The sequence below is a fragment of the Rhineura floridana genome, chromosome 8 (assembly GCF_030035675.1).
Source record: "Rhineura floridana isolate rRhiFlo1 chromosome 8, rRhiFlo1.hap2, whole genome shotgun sequence".
Classification (NCBI taxonomy): domain Eukaryota; kingdom Metazoa; phylum Chordata; class Lepidosauria; order Squamata; family Rhineuridae; genus Rhineura; species Rhineura floridana.
The window spans coordinates 44990661-45013506 of NC_084487.1; the positions used below are offsets into that span (position 1 = coordinate 44990661).

Below are 22846 nucleotides of genomic sequence, written 5' to 3' on the forward strand. Positions count from 1 at the left end.
CATTGTCGTATGGTTCTAACAGTTAGGAAGTTTTTGCTGATGTCCAGTTGAAATCTGACTTCCTGCAACTTGAGCCCATTATTCCATGTCCTGCACTGTGGGACGATCGAGAAAAGATCCCGGCCCTCCTCTGTGTGACAACCTTTCATGTACTTGAAGAGTGCTATCATATCTCCCCATTGCTTTCCTCTGAGGCTGAGAGGCAGTGACTGGCCCAAGATCACCCAGTGAGCTTCATGGCTGTGTGAGGATTCGAACTCTGGTCTCCCAAGTCATAGTCCAACACTCCAACCACCACACCACACTGGCTCTTCGTCTGAACATGATGTGCTTTGCAAAATGCAAGCTCTAGCACAAGAAGCAAACACTTAGAGCAGGGGTGGGGAATATTTTTCAGCCCAGGGGCAGTTTAAAATCATGGGCATTCTTCTAGGTTCCACATGCCAGGGGTGGGTGTGGCCAGAGACAAAAGTAGGTGGAGCAACTAATGTGACTCTTGCCTTTGTAGAGTCAGGTACATTCCAGCTATGCAAAAGTCAGGGGTTTCTGCACATGTCCACATCCATGCCTATCTTGCACTCTCCATCCAGGGAAGCAAGAGGCATCATCACATATCAAGGACATGGTCCAACCAGGCAAAAGTACTTGAGGAGAGCGCAGAGAAAGGCTAGAGAGGAGTGTGGCATGGAGACAGCCTTGAGGGCTGGAAAGAGAGGTCTGCCCCCAGCTCAGGCCTGAGGTTCCCTGCTCCTGATTTAGAGATGTGATCTTCAGCTACAGGTTTTGAATTATTGAAGGCAAAATCCAAGAGTTTTCACTTAAGTTTAGTTAGGAAAAACAGAAGAGGATGTAAAATCTGGCATTATCAGCAAATAAACACACAAAAAACATGATAGCTGACACATTGTTCTAGCAGACACATTGTTCTAGGGTTAAAGGCGACTGAAAAGGACATGAAGATCTGCATTTCTAGGGTCCAAAGGAAGTTATTAATCACTCAAGGAGACTTTTGTTCAGCCAGACAGAAAGTAAAAGTGAGACTCTCTGTCCCAAGATGCTGCTGATGCAGTCAAAAAAGCATGCAGGACTAAAGGGCAAAAATGAAGAAGAAGGGTAGCCAGAAATATCCCTTTTTATTGAAAAAGAGTTTTCAGAGAGTGAGGATCTTATGACATTGCAAGCCCATGAGATTTAGAAACAATCGAAGATCATTTCAGTTACATTTCAAGATAGGCAAAAGGCTCAGATGAAAAGGCCACTGTAGTCCAATTCAGGCCTTCTTCAAAACTGTGTGGGAATAAGTTTTGCTGCCACTGTGCACGGGGTGAAGGAGGCTGGCTCTCAGCTTCCTCCTCTGAGAGTTGTGGGCAGTCAGCTTGCTCAACCATAGGAATCTGCAGGGCACCTGGCCAGGGAATGTCAGGTGCAGCAGGCGGTGTCTCTGCCATGGGCGTAGGCGCTGGGTGTGTGTGTAATGGAGCAGTCTCCAATGGGACAGTCTCTGATAGTTCTGGTTGCACTTCAGCGGGGGGGCAGTGAGTTGAGATGTCAGTGACAGGAGTTTGCACACTCTGCGGTCTATCTCTGCTGCTAGTCCCCTTCACCAGCTCATCTTCCCAATCCTTCAAGGCAGAGTCTGGCATCTCAAAGCCTCCCCTCCCAACCTGGGTCACAACAGATGCCTCATACAGGCTCAGACCTTTGATCCATCCAGTTCAGTACTGCCTACCCTGATTGCCAGCAGCTCTTTAGTATTTAATAGAATCACAGAGATGGAAGGTAGCATGGAGACCATCTAGTCTAACCCCCAACTCAGAGTAGGATCTGTAACATACGATGCAATTACAGCATCCCTGACACAGACAGCCATCCATCCTCCACTTGAATGCCTCCACCAAAGAAGAGCCCACCACCTTCCAAGGCAGTCCATTGTCAAATCTGCTCTAAATATTAGGAAGCTTCTCCTAAGGTTTAGCTGAAATCTGTTTCTTTGCTATTTCCACCCAACAGTTCTTGTACAAAGTCTGACACAAGGTTTCTCCACCTTAGCTGGAGATGCTGGGGACTGAACCTGGGACCTTCTGTATGCAACGCATGTCCTCTATCACTGAGCTATGGCCACTTCTAAGGCTGAGAAACATACCCACCAGTTGGAACACAAACCCAAGCCATATGACTGACAGCCTCGGTGAATAATTTGTTAAATAAAATAAATATAGTACTACTGGCACTGGACTGATGCTTGTGAGTTTATCCCGCAAAGATTAAAACCTGGTTCGAGCATGCTTTTGACTGATTTCTGGATAAGTCCCTATTGTTCTGAAGCTTCCCATTCCTATCAACAGAACACAATCCTATGTTCATACAGACTCATAATGGTAGGCCATAACATCATCACTTGCCCCCATTCCACTGCAAAAGTACCATTACTATTAGGCATGCATGCTCCAGCTTTTAAATCCCATTGATTTAAATGAGAATGCAAAATGTGTACTGATTGAGATGAATGGGGTGCTTAATTTTAGTTGGATCTACATCTTTTTCTTACTTAACTTCTATAACATTTTAACTTGAAGCATGCTGTCCAATCTCTCTCTACAAGCCTTCCTATGTGATCCCTCAAAGCATTCTTCAGCTGCATTTCCCCCTCAATCTGTAACTGGTGTGCCATTTATGGCATACAATTCTCATGGGAGTGAATGTGCACAATTGCATACCAGAAGCATTGATAAATGGGTTGTTCCCTTAAGGGTGGGGAGTTCTTTGGCTTCTTGCCATTTGCCACACCTACTGGTTCTTTTACTCCAAATCAAACTATACATGCAGTCTATTGTGCAAGCAGGTGTTTGCACAAAGGTTAACCAACATTCTATTAGTGCTGGCATGCTCTTTCCACTAGGGCTGTCCTTACCCAAACAATAGAAGATGAGTTGTAGAAAGGGTTAGAAAACTGAGTAGGGAAACCTCTAGCACACAATCTCCTCTCTCCCATGATGCCACCAACATATTCCACTAACAACCACACACGTATCTGAAAGCAACAGAGAACTGACTTAAAGACTAACAACTTAAAGAGTAACAAATATGCCAAAACAAAAAAATAACTTATGCCACAATATATAAGGGAAGCAATGGCTATTATTTGTTTTATCTCATATGACTACCTTTCTGGGATTTAATATGTGAATTTATGTCCATATGCCCACTTTTAATATTCCCGATCCAGATCCTTATCTATTTATTATATTTATACCCTGCTGTGCTTCCAACGAGGTCCAGGCAATACAAGTTGTAAAAGCCCAAGAGGCACGACCTTAGGCCAAGCATGATAGCTTTAGACGACTGCTCCAGCCAGGGCTGGCCCTACCATTAGACTAAGTGAGGCAATTGTCCCAGACAGCAGATATTGGGGGGCAGAGCTGTGGGGCCAGTCCCCTGGCTATTCCTCCTAAGCCACCCAGCCATTCCCCTCTGTTGAAGAACAGAGAAGTGTATGTTCCACAGCGTGTCTTGCCCTCCACTCCAAACAAGCTTGCCCTCCACTCCAAACAAGCTTGCTACCTCAGGTGCAGGAAAAGATGCCATCCCATCACCTGTGTTAAAGTAAGATTCAGCTGCCAGTCCAGTCAGCTTCTGTACATGGAAAGGGGAGGAAGAAGCACCTTGTCCTTTGCCTCAGGCAGCAAAATGTTTGTGGCCGGTCCTACCTCCGGGACCAGAGGCAGCATGCCTCTGAATAGCAGTTGCTGGAAAACAAGAAAGGGAGAGGGGAGTTGCCTTAACGCCCTGCTTGTGGATTTCCTAAAGGGACCTGATTGGCCACTGAGAAACAGGATGCTGGACCAGATAGCCCTTGGGTCTGATGCATGTTTTTCTTAAGAAGATTGATCCATGTGCAGAGTTAATGAAGGATGATGTTGGTCAGACCCTGCAGGGCTACTTCTGATGCACACCCACAGAGCAAACATGTTCAGATTGTCCAGTTCAGTTTCCTCTCTCTTCCCTATAGATTCTTTCCCTTTTTGTCTCTTGGGAAATGTCCCATAAGCACAGCAAAAACACTGGAATGAGGAAGTGGGGAGATATGCAAGGCCCACTAACAAATTCAAGGAACTTTCTGAACATACTATTTGTAGTTCTTATTTATCTTTGTGTGTGTGTGTGTGAATAGTGTTTTATTGAGATTTCTAGTTACAACAAACAAGTAAAACAAAGTACAATAAACATGTCACTCTATATCAAATAGAAAAAGAGTACATTCATCAACAGAAGCTTTATATATAAAATAGAAAGAATACCAGAAAGCAGAATAATAGAATTAAAAAGCAGGGTACGCATCCCACCAAAAGGAAGTTAATGATGAGGGTGGTCTCGCTTCTGCCCCATCTTTGATAAAAAAAATGTAAATGTACTGCCTTCAAATCAATTCCGACTTATGGCGACCCTATGAATAGGGTTTTCATGAGGCTGAGAGGCAGTGACTGGCCCAAGGTCACCCAGTGTGCTTCATGGCTATGTGGGGATTTGAACCCTGGTCTCCCAGGTCGTAGTCCAACACCTTAACCACTACACCACATCTTTGATAGCATAACATAAAAAAGGGATACCATATTGGAGTAAATTTATTGGAGGATGTCTCCCCCCAAGCTTTTTTCCGCTCTTGAGTTAATTTTTCATCTAATGCAAGTTGCCAAAGTCTGGTAAATCAATTTTTTATTGATAAACGTTCTGCCCCCTTCCAATTTTTGGCTGTTTCAAGCCACTCTGCAAGTAGGAATCTGAACAGGAGAGACATCTGACTTTTAGGAACAATGGAACCCCCTTTAAGGAAAAGAAGTGCCAAGGCGAGATCCGGGATAATTGTAGGTTTAAGAACCTTACTAGCAATTTGAAAAACATCACTCCAGAGTTGTCTCACTTTATTACAGTCCCACCATAAATGTAAGAAAGAGCCACGGATCGGGCATCCCCTCCAGCACAGAGGGGAGAGGGAGGAGTGGATATAGTTCAGTTTGACCAGAGTGAGGTGCCACCGATGTATAACTTTCAAAGCATTTTTTTTTATGAGGGCTGAGGTGGCTCTTGAGTGTGGGCCTACCCATATATCACTCCATTCCTCTTCTGTGATGCCCCTCCCCAGAACTTTAGCCCAAGCTTTATGTGCCAAATTTTCTTTTCCATATTTAAACTCTAATAGGAGGCTATAAATTATAGAGATAGCGCTTTTTTGGCTAGAAGTTCCCTGTTACACAGGGATTCATAGGATGTCAAAGAATGTGGCAAACCTTCTGCTTTGTAAATTGTGTTTATAAAGAAGGATACTTGTAAGATTCTATACCAGTTGACTCTTAACCCAGAGAAACATTTTTCTAATTGAGAAATAGTAAAGGACGTCCTTGATCAAACAGATCTTGCATCATTAGCAATCTTCTTTGCTTCCAACCTTCAAATTGCCTATATTTGTCAATATGATGAAATTTGGGGTGATCTAGGAATGGAAGAAGAGGGGACAGCCAAGGCACTAGTTTGCAGACCCATTGAGTCCAGATTTTCAAGGTAGTGTTCAAGAAAGGGTGCATGATTGAGGAAAGAGCACATTTAGACAGTGGTAACAAAGGGAGTGATTTTGTTGACGGACATTTCACTTCTGAAGTAATTTCCATTGAAATCCAAGGTATACTTAGACCAAAACCTCCCTTATTACCTGAGTGGGTGCAGAACTGCTTTACTTAAGTGTGTACCGCTGTTACAGAAAGAATCAAGCATTTGTTGCCATTTCTGTAGGAGTATCTCAGGGAGATAAATGAGGAGAGTTTGGAAGAGGAAGAGGAATTTGGGCCATTTTCACTGTAGCCACTTTGCCAAGCCAAGAAAGGGAAAGGTTTTTCCAAGAATAAAGCTCTGTTTTAATAGCTTGTATTAATGGATCGAAGTTACGCTTTTTAAATTGTTTTAAGTCTTTGGTAATAGTTACCCCTAGATATTGAAACCCACCAAACACCAGCGGGAGACCAAATACATCACTCAAATGACCCTGTGCTCATAAGAGGAAATTCATGCAAAAAAGTTGCAACTTCCTGTAGTTGGTTTCTAACCTCACCACTTCTTTAAAATTAGCTAAATGGGTTTGCAGCCATGCGAGTGCATCATGAGGTTCTTGTAAAAATAGGAGTACATCATCCACAAAGAGGTTGATATGGTGCTCTTGGCCATTAATAACCAAACCTTTAATATTGTCTGCTCTAAGCTTATTGGTCAGTACTTCTATTGCAATTGCAAATAATATAGGAGATAAAGTGCATCCTTGCTTGGTGCCTCTTGTTAAATTAATAAAAGGGGAATGAAATCCATTGATACGAATTGTCACTTGTGAACCAGAATAAAACTGATGACTGACGTTAAGATACTACACAGTATACAGTATACACAGATACAGCCGAGAAGCTGACGTTAAGGAAGTAAGGACCAAAATTTAACAGTTAATAAGCGGGGCAGGAAAGGCCATTCGAGATGGTCAAAGGCTTTGAAAGCATCTAGGGAAAGTAGCGCAAGAGGAGCGCCTGTTCGTGAACTATGATGGACAATATTAAGAACCTGTCGTACAGCATCTGAAAGTTGCCACTTAGGAATAAAACCTGTCTGATAATTGCAAATGTATCTAGAGATAAAGACATTCAGTCTCTGAGCCATTATTGAAGTAAGTAGCTCAGCATCTTGATTCAGGAGAGCTATTGGGCAATAGGACCCCAGAGAACACAGATCTTTATGAGGTTTAGGGATGACAACTATTCTAGCTTGTTTCCAGGTCTCCGGGATCCTATTTCCCTTCACAATTCCATTCATCAATGCTTGTAGATGAGGAAAGAGATTTTCACTAAATGTCTTATAAAATTCTGCACCAAAGCCATCAAGACCTGGAGTCTTTTCATTTTTCACATGTTTTATAGCGACTTCTATTTCATCAGAAAGAATAGGACTATTTAAGTATTCTCTATTCCAGGCTCAATGGGGGAATTTGAAAGTCTGTTAAAAATGTGTCAATAGAAAAATCTTCTGGTGAGTCTGCACCATACAGGCTAGTGTAAAAATCAGCAAAAGCAGAACTAATATCAATTATGGTACAACATGTTTTGCCTTCGCGAGAGACCACACTAGAAAGAATATTTCTCAGTCTCTGTTTGCACACTGCATTGGCTAAGAGTTTAGAGTTCTTGTTTCCAAATTCAAATGAGAGACTTATGAATAGTGTCTATGTCATAAGCCTGCAGCTCTGTATGTTTTGCTGTTAGCTTGCGGTATATCTTAGAGCCACCTTTGTTTTTATGGGCTGTTTCAAGGGCAGAGATTTCTGCAATTAGAGCTGTTCTAGCAGCTTCCCACGTTTGTTTTAGTATGGAAGCTTCTTTAATACACAAACCTTTCGTTACTGATTTCATAGCATCCCACACTGTCGCCTGGGTGAGACTGGGTGAGATGTTGAACTTAAAATATTCAAAGAGCAACTCCATAAGTTTGCTAACCAAATCTCTTTGGTGTAGGAGGGATGTATTGAGTCTCCAGGCAGCAGTGTGGGAGCCATTTTGCCTCAAATCTACCACCAATGACAGAAGGGCGTGATCAGATATTAGAACTGGACCAATGTCTACATCAAGAACAGCAGGGAGCAGCATTTTGGAGATTAGGAATATATCTATGTGTGAATAAACCTTATGCCTTTTTGAGTAAAAAGAGTAATTATGTTCTGTTGGGTTACATTCCCACCAAATGTCTATTAAAGCTAATTTATCTACTACATGGGAAAAATCTGAGTTAGGACAGGGTGCGGGCGATTTGCTCCACTCCTATCTTTACTGTAGTGCAGAACATCATTCAGATCACCTCCAACAATAATATCACCTTCAGCAAATGTTTCAAGATGAGTTAAGGTGTCAAGCAGGAAGAAGAGTTTTTGAGTGTTCAGGCAGTAGATAGATCCCAGAGTTATTTCTGAGTCTCCTATAGAACCATGAAGAAATAAGTAGCATCCTTTAGGTTCCAAAACAGATTCTGCCATGTGGAAAGGACATCTAAAAGCTATAACAATGGCAACTCCTCTGGATTTGGGTGATCCACAAGCTGTGTAATAATCACCTATCCATTGACCTTTAAGTTTATTATACATCTTTTTTATGAGTTTCTTGCAAAAATATCAGAATCTGTCTTCTGTAATAAAATTCTGATTCCAGCATGCTTCACAGGAGTCCCCAATCCATTCATGTTAAGGGAAAACTGTTTTAGTCCAGACATTTCCTAAGTTTGTTATAGCTGGAGGTTGGATTGGTGAGAATGGGAAGTATAATGTGATTTTGAGAGGGCATGGAGTGACAAAAATCTTTTAAGAATACAAGAAGACCTAAACAACTAGAACAACTGGTCAACCCATATCATGGAGGAGACTTTGCAGCCTCACAATCAGGACATACATCCCAGGATTGCCCATGGGTTGACTTTGCCAACACTGGGATAGTGGCAGAGAAAGAGAGAGTCCAAAGTTAAGAAGCAACATTCCTCAGAATAGCAAACATATAAAAAGAATGCAGGTTGTCTGATAGAAAATTCAGTTGGGTTCAGAAGAGGAGACAGCAGTTTGATCTGCAGAAGGGCTAGGAGAAGTAGATTTAGAAGCACTCCACTTCTTTTGGCTAGACCATTCAGCTGAAGGTGAAAGTGTATTTCGGTTGTGTGGGGATTCAGAGGTAGGTTCGGGAGCTCAAGCCCAAGATAGTGTAATAAAACAGATGTTTGACCTATCGTTGAAGCTGTATAAAAATGGTCTCCTCGATGAACCATCAGCTTGAAAGGGTAACTCCAGCTGTAGGGGATGTTAGCTTTTTGCAGAATCTCAGTGAACAGCCTGAAATCTTTGCGGTGCAGCAGAGTATCAGGGCAGACATCTTGAAAAATCTGTAATTCAGCATTTTCATAGGAGATCCGTTTAAGCTTTTGCAGTGCAGCATAGATTAATTGTCGCTTGTGAAATCGTTCAAAGCGAATAACAATGTCCCTAGGGGGACCACTGTGATTTACAACGCAGAGCACGGTGAGCCCTTTCAATATCAGCTTCTGCTACAGGTTCTGTGCGGTGCAGTTGCATAAGTAATTCAACAATAAAAGAAATCATATCTCCTTTTTCAGTCCCTTCCGGGACCCCATATATACACAGATTCTGCCTGTGATTATGATCCTGCTGATCTTCCAATTTAATTTGGAGATCTAGTACTTGATCCGTTAACTTGGCTGTTCTGATCTTTTGTCTTAAAGCTGGTTCAAAAGCTTTATCAGTGGTTATAGCAATTTCTGCAACTTGGGGGGTCAAATCCTTAAATGACTGTTCAAGGGGTTTGAGAGCAGCTTGCCATAAGGTTAATTTGCATTTGTTGCATTTGTGCAACTAAATCTGCTAGAGGGAGTACAGCAGGGGCCTTTGATAGTTTTCCCACCTTCACTTTATTAGTTGCCATTTTGAGCATGTCAGTTTCACCCCACCCCCCTTGAGCTGTCAAAAGTTGCAGCATAACAGAACAGGGATGTTAAAAGCTAGGAGAACTAAAATTAGAGCATTTGTGATCTCCTCTAAGTCCCCCAACTGAAGCTACTCACAGGCCATGAAAAGTATAGACAATCATCCGTTCACAGTAAAAAAGAAATGAGGAATATCACTGAGAACCACGGTTAAGCAGCCATTTTGGCAGTGGGCTAGCCACTCCCCGTTCTTATTTATCTTAAATATTTTCATTGCAAAATAAGTAACTCACACTAGTATTGATAAAACACAGTAGTGCATTTGGGTAATTTTAGGCTCCTCTTTAGATGGTAATTCACTTACTTATTTCAAATTACTTTTTATTTCAAAACTGTGGTAAGGCAGTTTGTGGCCCCTCCTGCTCATTCTGTTGAGATGGGCCCCGGACCGCTGCCCCCAAATTGTGTCCTGATGACATCACTGGTCAAACATCAATAATACAGTATCTATCCCCAACTAACACGAGGGGCTTGCTTATAGGGGGGTATCTAATCCATACTCATATTCACTAAAAAAGCAAAACAAAACAGGAGAGTAGTGTATTCCAGCATTGGAGAGGCGGTGTGTGCAACTTTCAAAGAAAAAATAAAACAAATTAAAAGGGTTTACAAAACATAAATGAATTGCTAACCCTGCTAGCATTTCCCTTTTTTCTTTAATCAAAGGACTAAATACATTTGAATAAGAACTCCTCTAGTTGTATATGTAATTTGTTTTAAACTGTTTTTATGACCCAGCCCTGGGAGCTACTGGTAAAGGACAGGTAATAATAATAATAATAATAATAATAATAATAATAATAATAATAATAATAATAATACATAAACACTCCAGGGTTTGAATGGTACAGTAGAGAAGTTCCCAGCCTCTTGAAAGCAAACCACCTTGTAGGATTTTTCTTAAAAACTGCCAATTAGCTACCGGGATAAATTCAAGGTCCTAGCATTGATGTATGAAGCCCTATACAACCTGGGACCAGGATACCTAAAAGATTGTCTCACCTGATATACCCAACCGATCACTGCACTCTGCAGGAGAGGGCCTGCATCATCTCATCAGGAGGTTCATTTCATAGGAATTGGGTGTTGGTGTGGTGGTACCTGTGATGTTCTTGCTTGTAGGGTAAATATGGTAAGTGCTATTTATATAGAAGACATATGGTAAGTGGAGTGAAAGAGGAGGGGGGAGTACATGAGCAGTAGAATGCTGGATGATTGGCTGAGCGTTTGAATGGCTGGGAGTATAAATGGAAGAATGACAGTTGAATCTGGGTGGATGTTGGGAGTGTGGAGAAAGGTGTTTGAGGGTGGAGGTCAGGAGTGTGGACAAAGAGGGAGTTGGAGTTCTGATTAATAATAAGTCAAGTACAAAACAGGAATAGATGAAACCATACGCTTGTGAAACATTCTAAAACTAATCTTGTTATTTCTGATATTTAATAAATACTTATTTGGTTTACCAAAGGCCTGATCCTTGGCTGGGGGATATACATACCAGAAGGGAGGGTAAGGTAATTACCAAGGCTGAACAGAAACAGTATCTAATGGTGGCAGCGGTGAAGGGAGGAATAATAACAATTCAAGTATCCAGAGCAACCCAGAGTTGTATGCGTTATCTATAAAGATTAAGGGGGTGGGGAACAGCATAAGCACGCAGTCACAAAAGTAACCAGCTAGAGAGAGACTCAGGCAAAGTCTCTGGGAGTATTGGTTATAGGACGTGACTGGTGGTGCTGCCTAGCAGGGGGATCTAGTGAGATCTGTGCTAGAGCGGAGTGAGAAACCATATAAAGGACGGTCCGGACTGGTGGTATCCCTGGTGGTGCCTAGTGAAAGGCAGTAGCCACAAGCAGGTGGGAACCTGACAGGGAGAACCAGGGAAGGACGTCACATGTGGTGGCTGTAGTGGTGGGATTCGAACCCTAGAGTCCCTAAAAGTGGTGTGGCTAAAAGAAATAACAAATAAAGATTACTTGTGAGAGTGACTGGCAAAGAGCGTGTGGCAAAGTGCGAGTGAACTCCTAAAAACATGACTGAATATATAAAGATGAAAAGAGAGGAGCTGGTGGAGAAGTGTATAACATTCAGTTTACCTCACGAGGGTAAAGGGGTAGATGAATTGAGAGTAGCATTGATAGCATTCGCATCTGTTAAACAAAAACAACCTGTCAGAGAAGAGAACCCAGAAGGGTACTCAAGCAATCCCGCTTATATAGAGTATTTGATAGAGAAGTTAAAGTGGAAACTGAGAGATTGAGGATGGAAGGTGCAGAGAAGGAAAAATAGCAGGAGTTGGAAATTGAGAGAATGAGAATGGATACTGAAAGGATGAGAATGGCGTTTGAGGAGAGGGAGAAGCAACGAGCATTGGATGCTGAGATACAGGTGGAAAAGTTAAAATCTGAAAGAGAGAAGTTTCATTCTGATGAAACAAGAAAGGACAGAAATGAAACCAAAATAAAGGTTACACCAAAAGATTTTGCGGTGTTTGAACCTGGACAAGACCCACAGATTTACCTCAACACCTTCGAAAAGGCAGCTCAGATGTGGGGGCTACCGGAGGATAAATATATGCAATATTTATCAAATCTGATCAAAGGGGAATTAGCAGAGGTATACCAATATTTCCCCTCAGACAGGCCTGTCACATATGCCGAGTTTAAAGAGGCAGCGTACAAAAGATTCAGACTGGGACCTGACTGCTTTAGGAAGTTATTTCGAAACTGTCAGATCCAAGCAGGGCGGTCTTTTGTTGAACTGGGAGCAAAATTGATAGACATATTTGGAAAGTGGATGGGAAGTGCCAAAGCTCAGTCAGTGGAAGAGGTGAAAAGCCTCATGATACTGGATCAATTATACCATCAGTTACCACCAGAAATAAGGCTCCTGGTCAAAGACCGTTCCCCTACATCTGTTCAAGAGGCCGTAGAGTTGGCAGATCACTTTGCCTCCAATAGAACTGGCTGGGTGGGGAAAACATCAGGAGAGTTTAAACCCAGACCATATAATGGTGGCAGAAAGGATGTGGTACCACAGCAAGTGAGTCCTCCAATAAAGTCTGAAGGGCACAGGACACCCCAGAGTGGATCTGTGTACCCTAAAATGGAGGAGAAATTATGTTATAAATGTGGTAGACCGGGGCACCTACGGTTTCAATGTGAGGTTGCCAACCCCATTGGTAATCCTGCTCAGGGAAGGGCAGTGAAAACAGAACCAAGGGAGTTAGAAACGAAGAAGGTTCAGTTCTGCCAGATAAACTGGACAAATGTAAAAGACTTTGATTTGAGTCTGAGGGAAGAAGTGAGTGTGCAAGGGGCAAATTATTGGGCATTGCTTGATACTGGTGCCGCTCAGACGTTACTGAGGCCAGATTTGATAAAATCTGAGGAAATGTTACCTCAGGAAACGGTGACAATCCAAGGAGTGAGGGGTGAACCAGAAAGCATACCCATGGCCCTGATAAAATTAAAGTGGAGAGGAAAGGAGGAAATATGTAAAGTAGGTATTAATGCCCAACAACAAGAACCAGTGATACTGAGAAGAGATGTTATGGGGGCACAAGGAAAAATATATGTGGTGACCAGACAACAACTTGGCAAAGCAACAGAAACCATGTTAACAGAGGCCGAAGAAAACAGGGTGGAACCTGTTATTGAGCCTAAGGTCGCCATAGCAACCCCTGGCAGGCCTGCTAAAAGAGACAAACTGTATCAAATGGTCTCTAGTGAAGAGGCAGAGCAGTTCAGGGAAGAGCTGGATAAGGATGCAAGTTTGAAGCAAATGAAGGACCAAGCCCTTACACAAAAGATTCCCTTTACTGACAATCTGAGGAATCAAATTGTGTGTGAGAATGGGATTTTATATAGACTGTGGATGCCTGCTGAGAGAGAGAATGAATGTGAACCAGTGGAACAATTGATGGTACCTAGCAAATACAGAGCCAGATTGCTAGAGGTAGCCCATGATGTCCCATGTGCAGGGCATCTTGGAATAAAGAAGACCAAGAAAAGATTGGCTGCACACTATTACTGGCCAAATATTTCTAAAGATGTAAAACAATATTGTTTATCTTGTGACATATTGGATGAAACCGATTATCTAGATCCATTTCAGTCGGGTTTCAGACCTGGTTTTGGCACTGAGACGGCCTTGGTCGCCCTGTGTGATGACCTATGTCGGGAGAGAGACAGAGGGAGTGTAACTCTGTTGATTCTCCTTGATCTCTCAGCGGCTTTTGATACCATCAACCATGGTATCCTTCTGGAGAGACTTGCGGAGTTGGGTGTTGGAGGCACTGCTTGGCTGTGGTTCCGCTCCTACTTGGCGGGCCGTCTCCAGAAGATAATACTTGGGGAACATTGCTCGACCCTGTGGGTTCTCCAATATGGCGTCCCGCAGGGTTCGGTCTTGTCTCCCATGCTTTTTAATATCTATATGAAGCCGTTGGGTGTGGTCATCCGGAGTTTTGGAGTGCGTTGTCATCAGTACGCTGATGACACGTAGCTCTACTTCTCCTCTTCATCTTCTTCAGGTGAGGCGGTCGATGTGCTGAACCGTTCTCTGGATGCGACAATGGACTGGATGAGAACTAACAAACTGAGACTCAATCCTGATAAGACTGAGATGCTGCTGGTGGATGGTTTCTCTGGTCAGATGGTGGATACATACCCTGTCCTGGACGGGGTGACACTCCCCCTAAAGGATCAGGTTCGTAGTTTGGGAGTCGTTTTAGACTCTTCCCTATCACTTGAGGCCCATGTAGCCTCGGTGGCACGGAATGCATTCTACCAACTTCGGTTGGTAGCCCAGCTACGTCCCTATCTGAGTAAGGAGGACCTTACATCAGTGGTTCATGCTCTGGTAACCTCACGTTTGGACTACTGCAACGCGCTCTACGTAGGGCTACCTCTGAAGACGGTTCGGAAGCTACAGCTAGTGCAAAATACGGCGGCCAGACTGCTAACAAGAACTAAGCGGTCTGAGCATATAACACCTGTTCTGGCTCGCTTGCACTGGCTTCCAATATGCTACCGGGCCAGATTCAAAGTGTTGGTACTAACCTATAAAGCCTTATACGGCGTGGGACCACGATACCTGCAGGAACGCTTCTCCCGTTATGAACCGGCTTGTACACTGCGGTCTACTACGAAGGCCCTCCTCTGGGTCCCGACCCATAGGGAGGCCCGGAGGGTAGTAACAAGATCTAGGGCCTTCTCAGTGGTGGCCCCCGAATTGTGGAATAGTCTCCCCGAGGAGGTACGCCTGGCGCCGACACTATTATCTTTTCGGCGCCAGGTTAAAACCTTTCTCTTCTCTGAGGCATTTTAATCTAAGTTATTTATGTAAATGTTGTAATTTTTATTTTAGATGATGTACTTTTATATTTGTTATATTGATCTTGTAATTTTATTATTGTATATGTTTTTATGTTTGCCGCCCAGAGAGCTGTTTGCTAGTCGGGTGGGATATAAGCTGAATAAAATAAATAAATAAATAAATAAATATGCCAAAAGGTGGGGAAAAGTGGAGTAAAGACAAAAGCACCATTGAAGCCCCTTCCTATAATAGGACAACCCTTTTATAGAGTGGGAATAGATTTGGTGGGCCCTTTTTCCAAACCCACAAGGCATGGCAAGAAATATCTATTGGTGGTGGTGGATTTTGCCACCAGATACCCAGACGCTAAAGCACTAAGATCCGTGGAAGCCCCTGTAGTGGCAGAGGCTTTATTAAAAATCTTTATGAGACTGGGTTTCCCTCATGAAGTGTTGACAGATCAAGGCAGTGTATTCATGGGAGAAGTGATGCAATGTATGTGGAAGTGTTGCGGTCTAAAACATTTAAAGACAACTACTTATCATCCAGCAACCATTATCTCTACCATAGATCTGTGTAAAGGATTTTGGCAGGTGGAATTAGACAAGCAATCCAGAGCCAAAACTGCCTTCAGTACACCAGATGGGTTATATGAGTTTTATTATTATTATTTTTTATTTAGTTGCATTTCTAAACCGCCCTATAGCTAGCAGCTCCCAGGGCGGTGTACAACATGATAAAACCACAATACTTAAAATACAGCAAGTGTGTATTGCGCAGACAATATAAACATTATATAAACAAAGTGAAAGAAAACTAAAAAAAATAAGATTAAAAGCTTAAATACTTTAAAATGCCTGGGTGAAGAGGTGGGTTTTTACCTGGCACCGAAAAGATGACAGAGAAGGCGCCAGGCGTATCTCATCTGGGAGGGTATTCCATAATTCGGGGGCCACCACCGAAAAGGCCCTAGATCTTGTTACTGTTCTCCGGGCCTCTGTATGGGTAGGGACCCGGAGAAGGGCCTTAGACGTCGAGCGGAGTGAACGGGTAGGAACATAGCGGGAGAGGCGTTCCATCAGATATTGCGGTCCAGTGCCGTTAAGGGCTTTATAGGTAAGGACCAACACTTTGAATCTGGCCCGGAAACATATTGGAAGCCAGTGCAGTTGGGCCAGAATAGGTGTTATGTGGTCGAATTTCTTCGTCCCTGTAAGAACTCTGGCTGCAGCATTCTGCACTAGCTGAAGTTTCCGAATCGTTTTCAAAGGTAACCCTACGTAGAGAGCATTACAGTAATCCAATCTAGAGGTTACCAGAGCGTGAATAACTGAGGCTAGGTTCTCCCTGTCCAGATAGGGTCGTAGTTGGGCTACCAGCCGAAGCTGGTAGAACGCATTTCGTGCCACCGAGGCTACCTGGGCCTCAAGTGACAGAAGCGGATCTAATAAGATCCCCAAACTACGGACCTGTTCCTTTAGGGGGAGTGTAACCCCATCTAGGACAGGTCTGACATCAACCATCTGAGCAGAGGGCCCCCCAACTAGCAGCATCTCAGTCTTGTCAGGATTGAGCTTCAGTTTGTTTGCTCTCATCCAGTCCATTATCGCGGCCAGGCAGCGGTTCAGTACAGCAACAGCCTCACCTGAAGAAGATGAAAAGGAGAAATAGAGCTGCGTATTGTCAGCATATTGCTGGAAACGCACTCCATAACTCCTGATGACCTCACCCAGCGGCTTCATATAGATATTAAAAAGCATGGGGGACAGAACTGAGCCCTGCGGGACCCCATACTGGAGCACCCAGGGACTTGAGTAGTGTTCCCCAAGCATCACCTTCTGGAGACGATTCTCAAGATAGGAGCACAGCCACCGCCAAGCAGTGCCTCCAACTCCTAACTCCGCGAGTCGCCCCAGAAGGATACCATGGTCGATGGTATCAAAAGCCGCCGAGAGATCAAGGAGAACCAACAGAGTTACACTCCCTCTGTCTTTCTCCCGACAGAGGTCATCATACAGGGCGACCAAGGCTGTTTCTGTACCAAACCCCGGCCGAAAGCCGGATTGAAATGGATCCAGATAATCAGTTTCATCCAAGAGGGCCTGGAGTTGGCGAGCGACCACGCGCTCTAGAACCTTGCCCAGAAATGGAACATTTGCTACCAGCCTATAGTTGTTAAAGTTATCAGGGTCCAAGGAGGACTTTTTTAGGAGCGGTCGCACTACCGCCTGTTTCAGGAAAGGTGGGACCACTCCCTCTCGTAACGAGGCATTAATTACCTCCTTGGCCCAGCCGGCCGTTCCATTTCTGCTAGCTTTTATTAGCCACGAGGGGCAAGGGTCCAGAGCGGAAGTAGTCGCCCGTATCTGTCCAAGCACCTTGTCCACATCCTCGAGCTGTACCAACTGAAACTCATCCAATAAAACAGGACAAGACTGTGTTCTGGACACCTCATTAGATTCAACTGTTACAATATTGGAGTCAAGGTCCCGATGGATGTTTATGATCTTGTCTTGGAAGTGCCTCGCAAACTCATTACAGCGGGCTATTGATGGTAATATTGCGTCCGGAGAACCAGAGTGTAAAAGTCTCCAGACAACCTTATAAAGTTCCGCTGGGCGGTTACAAGATGACTGAATGGAGGTAGCGAAGTATTGCTTCTTCGCCATCCTCACCGCCTTCACATAGCGTTTCGTGGAGGCCTTCACAAGTGCATAATTACAGCCGTTGGGAGTTCGTCTCCATTTACCCTCCAACCGTCTCCTTTCTTGCTTCATCACTCTTAGCTCCTCGGTAAACCAAGGGGCCAATTGAGCTCTGCAATGGAGAGGGCGCACCGGGGCGATTGTGTCAACTGCCCGGGTCATTTCCGTATTCCACAGAGTGACCAGGGTTTCGACAGGATCGTCAGTTTTATCAGCCGGAAAATCCCCCAGAGCCCTCTGAAATCCTTCAGGATTCATTAGTCTCCGGGGACGGACCATCTTAATTGGTCCTCCACCCTTGCAGAGGGGAGAAGACGATGTGAGTCTAAATCTCAAGAGGCGATGATCTGTCCATGACAAAGGAATAGATGTAAGATTCCTCACTCCCAGATCACCTTCCCCCAATCAATCAAGTCTAGAGTATGTCCTGACACATGCGTCGGGCCAGCAACAAATTGAGACAGCCCCATGGCTGTCATGGAGGTCATGAAGTCCTGAGCCGCTCCAGAGGCGGCCTCGGCATGAATGTTGAGATCCCCCAATACCAAAAGTTTGGGAGATCGCAACACCAAGTCCGAGACCACCTCTGTCAGCTCAGTTGAGTTTGTGACTTTACCCATGGGACTAAGGAACTCACCAAGTTCTTTTCAGAGACTAATTAATACTGTGTTGCGAGGCATGCCAGATTTCGCAGTGACCTATATAGATGATGTGGCCATTTTCAGCAAGTCGGTGCCTGAGCATATCCAACACCTGACAGCGGTATTAGAGGCATTTAAGAAAGCAGGGCTAACAATAAAAGCCAAGAAATGCCAGTTTGGGTTGAATGAAGTGATCTATTTAGGACATAAGGTGGGGAGTGGGAAAATAACCCCCTTATGGAGCAAAGTTGAGGCAATACAATCATGGCCCATCTCCTTAACTAAGAAACAAGTTAGGGCATTTTTAGGTGTGGCTGGTTTTTACCGTAAATTTGTAAAAGATTTTGGGGAAATCGCAACCCCCTTGCATGAGCTAACGAAAAAGTGTGCTGAGCGTGTGGTGTGGATGGATGAATGTCAAAAGGCTTTTGACCTTCTGAAGCAAGCCTTGTGCCAAGGGCCTGTATTAATAGCACCAGATTACGAGCAACCATTCATCGTGGCTACGGATGCGTCGGACCTAGCGCTGGGAGTCGTCTTGCTACAAGAGAGAGGAGGCACCAGACATCCGGTGGCGTATCTTAGTCGCAAGCTGACATCGAGGGAGAAGAATTATTTGTCGGTCCAAAAGGAGTGCCTAGCGGTTGTGTGGGGACTGTGCAAGTTGCGCCCATACGTGTGGGGACCAAGATTTACAGTGACGACGGATCATTGAGCATTGTTATGGTTACAGACTATGAAAAATCATAACACAATGCTGCAGAGGCGGTCCTGGGCTCTACAAGATTACCAGGTGGACTTCAAGTTCATAAAAGACAAGGACAATGTATTGGCCGATGGACTTTCAAGGCAGGTGGCCGGGACTGCAGTGACGTGACCCAGACGTGGGTGCAAAAAAGACATTTTCCCCAAAGAGACTTGTTTTTTATTGTTAACGCGTCGTATGAATCCTAGAGCAGGAATAATACTTTGCTGTTATTTTTAAGGGGGGGGGAATGTGATGTTCTTGCTTGTAAGGTAAATATGGTAAGTGCTGTTTATATAGAAGACATATGGTAAGTGGAGTGAAAGAGGAGGGGGGAGTAGAATGCTGGATGATTGGCTGAGCGTTTGAATGGCTGGGAGTATAAATGGAAGAATGACAGTTGAATCTGGGTGGATGTTGGGAGTGTGGAGAAAGAGGTGTTTGAGGGTGGAGGTCAGGAGTGTGGACAAAGAGGGAGTTGGAGTTCTGATTAATAATAAGTCAAGTACAAAACAGGAATAGATGAAACCATACGCTTGTGAAACATTCTAAAACTAATCTTGTTATTTCTGATATTTAATAAATACTTATTTGGTTTACTAAAGGCCTGATCCTTGGCTGGGGGATATACATACCAGAAGGGAGGGCAAGGTAATTACCAAGGCTGAACAGAAACAGTATCTAATGGTGGCAGCGGTGAAGGGAGGAATAATAACAATTCAAGTATCCAGAGCAACCCAGAGTTGTATGCGTTATCTATAAAGATTAAGGGGGTGGGGAACAGCATAAGCACGCAGTCACAAAAGTAACCAGCTAGAGAGAGACTCAGGCAAAGTCTCTGGGAGTATTGGTTATAGGACGTGACTGGTGGTGCTGCCTAGCAGGGGGATCTAGTGAGATCTGTGCTAGAGCGGAGTGAGAAACCATATAAAGGACGGTCCGGACTGGTGGTATCCCTGGTGGTGCCTAGTGAAAGGCAGTAGCCACAAGCAGGTGGGAACCTGACAGGGAGAACCAGGGAAGGACGTCACAATACCTACCATTTGGAACTCCTTCCCATTATATATCAGACAAGTGTGGCCTCTATTATCTTTTCAGCGCCTATTGGAGACCTTCCCTTTTCAACAAACCTTTTAAGTAGAGATTTTTTAAAAAAATTGCAGTCTGTATCTGTATTGGATTTGAAGTTTTTTTATTGATGTTTTTATTGTTGAAGTTTTAATTGTTAAATTGCTTCAGGATGTTTCATGGGAAGCAATTCATAAATTAAATTAAATAATAAATAAACTCCCTTGTGCCCTGCAAGGCAGGTTAGAAATTCGTTTAATAAATAAATAAAAGCAATCAGTGAATCAATCAATGGATGAATACAGCTTGAAATTATTCATCACACGTTTCTGTAGAGAAGGCATTGCCTCTTCAACACTAGTGATGTCGCAAGCATTGCCCAAGAGGTGCCCCATGACCCTTGTGCAACCACATTGCATTTTCCGGATTACGAAGCAAAAATTGGCATTCAAACAGTCCAGTTTGAATGCTGGGAAAATGTTATATTGCCACAGCAAAAGCTCTGCCTTGTGTTTGTGTGGGGATCATTTGGAATTGGATCCCAGGCAAAACAAAACTAGCAATGGCTGTAGTCCTATGCATGCTTACTTGGGTGCAAGTCACATTAAATTCAGTAGGGCTTACTTCCGAGTAGACATGCATAGGATTGCGCTGAACTACACATTTATTGTATAGGGATAGGATGGTCATTTGTCCTGCTTTACAGAGAACAGTCCTCTGTAAGAAGGGATATCAGAGGATAGTTCTTCATTTGAAGGGCTGCCGTATCAAAGTCCAGTTTAAAGATAAAGAGCTGTCAGAAAGGAGAACAGGGACCTTGAAGGGGCATGCACACCAACAGGAGACTTAGCTGGCACACAGGTCACATGGTGACAGTCTTTCCAACTAAGTTGTGATGTAATAATAATAATAATAATAAAATTTTATTTTTATGCCGCCTATCTGGCCGAGTGAACGGCCACTCTAGGCGGCGCACATAATTTAAAATAAGATACAGCAAATAAATACAATATAAATACGACATATAAATACAGTCTTCAACTAATCAACCCACCCACATCTGTACGTTATATACTAAAATTTGCTAGGGATCCTGTATGCCCGCTGAAATAGCCACGTTTTTAATCCTTGGCGAAAGCTTACCAAGGAGGGGGCACGGCGAAGATCGTATGGGAGAGAGTTCCAGAGGGTGGGGGCCACAATCGAGAATGCCCTCTCTCTAGTCCAGACCAGCCTGATTGTTTTCACTGGCGGGACTGAGAGAAGGTCTTGTGAGGCTGATCTTGTAAGGCGGCACATTTGGTGATGCTGGAGGCGCTCCTTTAGATAAACTGGACCGAAACCGTGTAGGGGTTTAAAGGTTAACACCAACACCTTGAATTGGGCTCGGTAGACAACTGGTAACCAGTGTAGGTCTGCTAACACTGGAGTGATGTGATCCCGGCGGCGGCCATTCTTTATCAGCCGTGCCGCCGCATTTTGTACCAGTTGTAATTTCCGAACCGTCTTCATGGGTAGCCCAACGTAGAGCGCATTACAGTAGTCTAAGCGAGAGGAGACCAGGGCATGCACTACTCGCGGGAGCAGATGAACCAGAAGATAGGGTCGCAGCCTCTGTATCAGGTGTAACTGATACCAAGCTGCCCGGCTCACTGCTAACACCTGAGCCTCCATGGACAGCTTGGAGTCAAGAACGACCCCGAGGCTGCGGACCTGGTCCTTTAGGGGCAATCTTACCCCATTCAACACCAGGTCGATATCTCCCAATCTTCTCTTGTCTCCCACAAGCAGTATCTCGGTCTTGTCGGGGTTCAGTTTCAGCCTGTTTCCTCCCATCAATTCACTTACAGACTCCAGGCACTTGGAAATGGTATCCACAGCCAACTCCGGTGAGGACTTAAATGAGAGATAGAGCTGAGTGTCATCCGCATATTGGTGGCACTACAACCCAAATCTCCTGATGATAGCTCCCAGCGGCTTTACATAGATGTTAAATAGCATGGGAGAGAGGATAGAGCCCTGTGGCACACCACAATTAAGAGGCCAAGGGTCCGAAACCTCCTCTCCCAATGCCACCCGCTGGTGCCTGTATTGTATTGCAGCATTGGACTAGGACCTGGGAGACAAGGGTTTGAAGCCCTGCTTGACCATGAAGCTCAATGAGTGTCCTTGGGCTAGTCACCGTCTCTCAGCCTAACCTACCTCACAGGGTTGCTGTGAGGATAAACTTGGGAGGGGGAGAACCATATTTGTATACCACCTTGAGCTCCTTGGAGGAAAGGTGGAGCATAATGTAATGATGAGAGTGAGAACAATTTCTATTTAAATGATAGCAATTATCTACATTAGAATTTATACATATACATTATCAAATGTAAATTTTAGGCAAATCTGCATTCCCCTTTTTGGTGAAACATTCCCTCTTCTTTGGTGATGCATAAGTGGCAGGGATGACTTGCTTGGAGGCCCCTCAAATGTCCCCGTCCCCCCAGCGCCAGCACGCACACACACACAGGGCTGCCTTCCTGCCAGGTATCCGAACAGAAGAGTTGTGCCACAGACTGCTCTCCGCCCCATTTGCCTTTGCCACAGTCCTCCGGTCCGGAAGAGGGTCATCACTATGCCCATTTTACAGATAGTGACCTGAACGAATAGATCGGCAGAGATTCGGCTGTAGGCCTTCCTCCGTCTAATTTCAGCTCACGTGTCCATTGCACCGCCAGGGCAGCTTTCTCTACCCTTTCAGGTGTCTTGGGAAAGGGCCTAACCCCGCCCGTTCCCTCCCTCTTGCCTTTGGCGCATTCTTTCGC

The 22846-nt window shown here is 44.3% G+C and overlaps 1 protein-coding gene across 1 annotated transcript in view; it reads left to right on the forward strand.

Annotated features, from left to right (window-relative positions):
- Positions 1–22846, forward strand: part of SYNGR1 (synaptogyrin 1) — a 229589-nt gene that overhangs the window by 115343 nt on the left and 91400 nt on the right. The window lies entirely within an intron of this gene.